The sequence below is a fragment of the Nesoenas mayeri genome, assembly GCF_963082525.1.
Source record: "Nesoenas mayeri genome assembly, chromosome: 3".
In the NCBI taxonomy this organism is placed as follows: domain Eukaryota; kingdom Metazoa; phylum Chordata; class Aves; order Columbiformes; family Columbidae; genus Nesoenas; species Nesoenas mayeri.
The window spans coordinates 103,191,875-103,197,874 of NC_137544.1; positions in this window are offsets into that span (position 1 = coordinate 103,191,875).

The following is a 6,000-nucleotide window of genomic DNA, read 5'->3' on the forward strand; positions in this document are numbered from 1 at the left end:
GCAGTTCATACAGAGTAACGAAAACATCATGGAGAAAAGAACAACAAAAAAAGGCACCATAACCTCATGCATGGCTGAAGGGGGGAAGGCTGTTTTTGACCCTGGCTGTGAGCAGCCCACTAGCCCATGCACTTTATGGCCTGCACTAATGATTTTCATTTTTTTTTGTTCTTAATGCAACGCAGCCCTTGAAGCAGGGACCAGCCATGCCACACCGCAGTAGATGCTCTGGCTGTGGCCTGCAGAGTCACAGGTGTCTATCAGGCAGGGGTGCACGGTATGGGACTGATATTCCTGCGTGCAGCCTGGAGGGACACCTGCAAGCCTGGGTGTGCTCAGCTCTTGCTGCAGCCTGCCCAGAGATGGTGACCCTTCTCAAAAGAGGTACCTGTTCTTCTCCCAGTACCCCAAACTCAGGGAGGCAGATAGACAGCCTGTCAAGAGTCATCTCCCGCTCTGTGTTCAGGTAGTTCAGCAGGAGCACAGGCCATTTTTCTGATGGGAGGTGCTGGCTGTATCTGATATTATTGTGCTTAACATTAACTCTTGTCTTTACTATCCCTTTGCTGCAGGGTTAGAGCTGAAATATGTTGCTTTTACCTGGCAATTCCGTACCCAAAATACCTAATCCTGCGAATCCTGGCTGTGCTCCTTGCATCCGGCCCCATTCTGTGGCAGCTGCGCCTTTTCAGCCCCAGGCTGTGGGATGCCCAGGCACATCAAGAGGTCACCAGCGTTTGCGAGGACATTTTCCAGTGCTGTTTGCCAAGCTGGCCAGTGCCACCCGCTGTGCCTGGGCCAGGTGTCCCCAGCCCACTGTGGCTCTGGGGCCCATTTCTGCTGCATGGCAGTGACATCTAGAGGCTCCCTGGCCTGAGCTGTTGTCTCACTGCTCACATGCTGCTGGCAGCACTTGGCAGGCAGAAACCTCCTCCTCACAAAGCCCTGGGAAGCCCATTCACACCCTAAGGGGGAAATATTACAACACAGAAATCGAAGCTTCTTCCCTAAACCACAGAGGGTAGGATCTTAGTTGTGGCACCTCAAGGAAGTTTGATATTTTTTCTGGGATCCCAGAGGTTTGAGGGAGCCAACCCATGTCCCTTCCCCAAGGGACAAACTGGTCCACATGAGGCTTGTGCTTATTAAATAATATATACAACTTCTCACTCGAGGAAATATTATTTCCTTGCTTTATATGCCATACATTAGATTTGATGCCATTCAGCATAAAATTCAAAGCTGTCACAGAACCACCCCTGTATTGAGGCTGGCTGCACAAGATGAAAGGTTATTGTGTGAACAGCATTATGTATTTAAAAGCAATGCATTCAAGAAAGGGGTGGAAATATGTCATCTCCATAGGCTGAATTTTTCAACTGGCTGATGAATGCATCCCTGAGTTTGAGGTGGAATGCCTGTCATAGAGAGAGATAAGGAATATTATCATCCATATAATGGGTACGTGGTATGCAATAGAATATGTATTTGTGAGGGTCATATAACAGGGGCATTGCGAGTCAGCAGAGCAGATGACAGATGATCTTCTAGCCTAAAATCAGGGAATGAGCAGCCCAGTGGAGTGAACCTTCTTCATCAGCCTCAGATTGTGCAGCCTAAAAACCTTTCCCTTTATCACTGAGGGACACAAGTTACTCCTCCACCCAGTAAACAGCTTTATTTACTAATGGTATGTATGATCTGTAAGACCTAAACACAGTCATTAACCTGTAGAGCTGCTAATGTGCCTTGTTTTTTGTTTGTTTGTTTTAACTTGTTTTTTGTTTAGTTTTATTCCCCCAAAATTAGCATCTCACGTCCTCTAAACCTGAGAGGTGGCAGGACATGTGGAAAGAAATTCAGGTTGTCAGGTTGTCTTGATTTTACTGGATAGCAAGAAGAATTGTTAAAAGAAAATAGTGTTTGTGAGTGTCATGTTTTTCTTTTTCAGATACTTTCTTTTCCTCTTAGAAACTGGCATAAAAGCTGCACTTTTTACTATTATATTGGATAAAACCAAAGGATTACCCCCACACACCTCCCGCTGGAAAAAATAAACAGCTTGAAGCTTCTAGGGCAAAAAGTATTCAGTAATGGCCAGCACAGTGTTGCACTGCTGTTATCCTCAGAAATCAAAGTTACAAGATGAATTGGACACCTGACCCGAAGGCCACAGATGTCACTGGTTTCCACTGAGGCCCCTTGGCCAAAGCCTTTCACGTCAGGCTGAAGGTGTTAGGAAGCCAGAGGGAGAGTGATGTGCTGAGATGGACTTGGACATGCTCTTCAGACATGCTCATCAGACACAGGGTATGTGATCTCAGGAAAACCATGCTGAGATCCTGGTCCGTCAGAAACATTGAGCCTTAGTGGTATCAGCTTAAGTCAACAGCAGTGGTCAGGCTTTGCATCGGACCTTCCTCTCTGCAACAGGTACAGCACGAATGCTTGGGTGCCTGCAAGTGGTGAAGGAAGGGGCTTGAAAGTTAAATTAGGCCTGCTCATACAAGACTATGAGCTTCCAGGGAAAGGCCAGATAAAATTTCACACTAAGCATTATAGTTTCTGTGTCATCTACTATTTCATTTCCCATAAAGGTAGCACAGGGGAGTTTTTGACTTTTAAACAGTCTTTGTAACACTTGGCATTTCAAACAGCTTACTGGGTGTTGGCTTTGAGCTGGAGACGGGTTGACATCATTTCTTCTTCCCAAAAGGAGGCATCAGAAGCTCTCACTGAACTTCAGTGGGGCAGTAGGACACTCTGTGATGTGGCTTGAATAAAGAAAGATGACCCAAGGAGCGTGAAGTCGGGCATGAAGAAGCTGAGATTGGGCCTGTGTGCAGAGAGGCAAAAGCAGCACTTTCTGTGCCACTGCAAGAAGTTGCCTGGTGCAAGCACTGACTCCTCCAGCAAGTCCCCGTAACAGAGGGCCCTGTGAGCCCAAGCCTGGCCTGGTGGCCTCAGAGATGCTCAGGGAGGCTTCTGTGTCTTGCTGCCCTGAAACCAAATTATGGGGACTTGGGAAGGTCTGTGGTGCACTTCACACCAGGGAAGGGGGAGAGAGCTAAGAGATCTCAGCATAATCCCACATATCAGCTTGCGCCACCCCACCCATGGGACAACGTGCTTCCTGCAGGCTGTGACTCTGCTCCTGGCACTGGCAGGACCAACCTGGTGGTGGGGTCACAAACTCTGTCTCCCTCCAGACATGAACAGACAACTCACCTGACTTCAGTCAGTTGCTAAGAGGCAATGGGCTCAGGAAACAGCTTTCCTTTGCTGAGCTGGAAGTGTCAAATTGTGGAAGGCGATGGCTGGAAGCTGCTTGAAAAGCTGCTGAAAGGTTCACGAAAGTATGTGGTATCCATGCCAAGCCACCACAGATGCATCTTCAGGATGTGCCCTCCGTGGTGCTGGGCCAGCAGTGGGTTGGCACACATTCCCACTGACCTGCATTAGAGGGATTCATGAGTCACACATTAAAAAAATAATTTATTTAATGAACAGGCTGCTGTTACTGAGATGGTGATTTCAGGTGAGATGCTAAGCAAAAGCCTTTGAACATTTCAATACAATAATGCACTTCTAACATAGCAGTAACAAAAAAAACCCAACTGGTATTAGGCTTTTAAACAAATATTAATGGCACTTTATGGATGAATTGATTCTGTTGCTCAGGTGGGAAACCTGAGGCATAGAAATTTTATTTGCTTCTCTAGTCCCACAGTAAGTCAATAGCAGGACAAACGTAACAAAAAAAAAAATGGAGCAAGATTTCCAAATCTCCCTTTTACTTTTGATTGAACAATTGAAGAGCCTTTAGAAAGGCCTGAGGCTCAAGTGTAGTCAGTGGAAGAAAGTCAGCAGTAGAAATTTTTAGGTCAGGAACAGATTGTTTCTCTTTTTGACAAGATATGCTCTGATTAGATGAAGACTTCATTAATCCAGGAACGTGTCATGTCATGTATAATAGAGGAGTTCAGATGGATGGAGCATGATGTTCTCCTCCGGTGTGCCAATCTGACATGGTGAGCTCTAGATGGGGGTGATGATGGCTACCTGGGTTATGGTGGGGTCCATCTGGGGGCAGTTTGGAAGGAAACACTGTCAGAAGAATTGGTTTGGTGGCATGTAGGGTTGGAGAAGCCATCACAGTGTCCTCTTACCAAGCTGTTTGAGTGCTGCTTGATGGCTGGGTTTTACGAATCCAGACAAAGATTTGCCAACTACCTTTGGCAATCAACCTGGACCCTTTCTTCGGAGAAACAGGTACAATCCAAATTGTTTTCCTGAAAAAAAAATAATAATGAAGGCACGCAAAGCTTCAACAAATTTGAGTTTCCTGGGCCAAAGTACTTGAACAAACCTTTTCCCCTGTAAAATGGACAGATTGGATAAGAACTGAGAAACAATATAGCTCCCTGATATGGAGACACCTCCCTGAGACTCACATCAATTTAGTATGTAAGGTATGTATTTAAACTACTTTATTATTAGGAAACAGACTTTATCTCATTTACAGTATATACATTCCTCTTAAAACCCCGTTTATCCAGTTCTCACGTCTGGAAAGCTTGAACATAGAGACTTAGCTGGGAAGATTATTTAAACAAGGTGCTGTTTGTCCATCTCCACCCAGGAGCTTACCTGTGGGCCAGATCCTGCCGCAGTTTCAGGCGTGAGCTGCAGATGGCAGGATTGAGCTGCAGACTCGTTTCAAGACCAGAACTCATTTGCTCTCCAAAGCACCAAACCAAACACTTCCAACCAAGAGCCAAGGTACATGCAGCATCTTGTAGGTGATACTCGTGATACAACGCCAGCACACAGCTTGCTTTGGAGGTGTTAAACTCCTCCTGCAAAATAGATGCTTTTTCTCTTCAAACACGAAGACTCACGGCTGATTTTGGTATTACTGGGGTTGCTCTGAGGGTGCTTCACCCGCCTCCTTCCACCCACAGGAAGAATTGTAAAATACACAGAAAAAAACACTGAAGATAATAACAGTTTTCTAGGCAGCTTCTGGTACGGAAATCATTACATAAATTAAGATATTCTAGTCTGGAAAAGAGATGCCTGCACTGACATTAGAGAGCAGGTGCATAAGAAAGGGTGTTCCTTGTCTCTGTAACACAAGAACCAGGAGGGCCAAACAATTCATTTGCTAGTGTGTTCAGACAGGCAGAAGGAGGTGCTGCTTGATGTGGCCTGGAAACAGGGAGCTCATCTCCACCGATGCTGCGGCTGCCAAACCCTCACAGCACTTTGAAAAGCAATTGGACATCTTCACAGCAAAAGAATCAGTCGAGGGGTACCAAGCTCAAAGCCATCCCTTCTGGTTCATGAGGTACCCGGTCCCTGTCATTATGCCCTCCCCAAGGTGTCTGCTCTTGAAGGCAGGAGATTGTGCTAATGGCCCTTTCACCTGGCCTGATCCAGCACTTTCTGTGGCCTCGGTCCAGGGACTCACATCAGGGGGTACTGTGAGGTGTACAGCTTTCATGTCCAAGAGACCATTTGCAGGAGAAAACTTGAGCCTGTGTCCCAGCTACATTGCCCAAGCTCTGAGGCTAGAAGATCCAAAAATGTATAAATAAATATCTATAAATATACATATATATAGTCTTGACCTTTAAGTGGGTTTTGAAGGCGAGAAGGTGGGACTGATTCCAGCTCTGGGTTTCCAAAGGTGTGGGATAGCAGGGTTGCACCATGTCCTTGCACTTCTCCTTTTGCACTCAACCAGAGCCAGTGGTGAAAGGCAGGGTGAGCCACTGATGTCGGGACTGCCAGGCTTTAGAGCATCACTGTTTGGTAGGCAGAGTTTGGGCCTCTTTCTCATCTACAGGTCATGCATAGACCAGGCCCTTGCTATTTTGGGTGGTGCCTCTTTTCCACAGCCCATGGGCGAGCAGGCTGCTCTGCTCTCTGCTGTGAGCAATGCATTTTTGGTGGGGGATGGTGTGTGTACCTGTGTCCCCGTGCACAGCCCCGGCA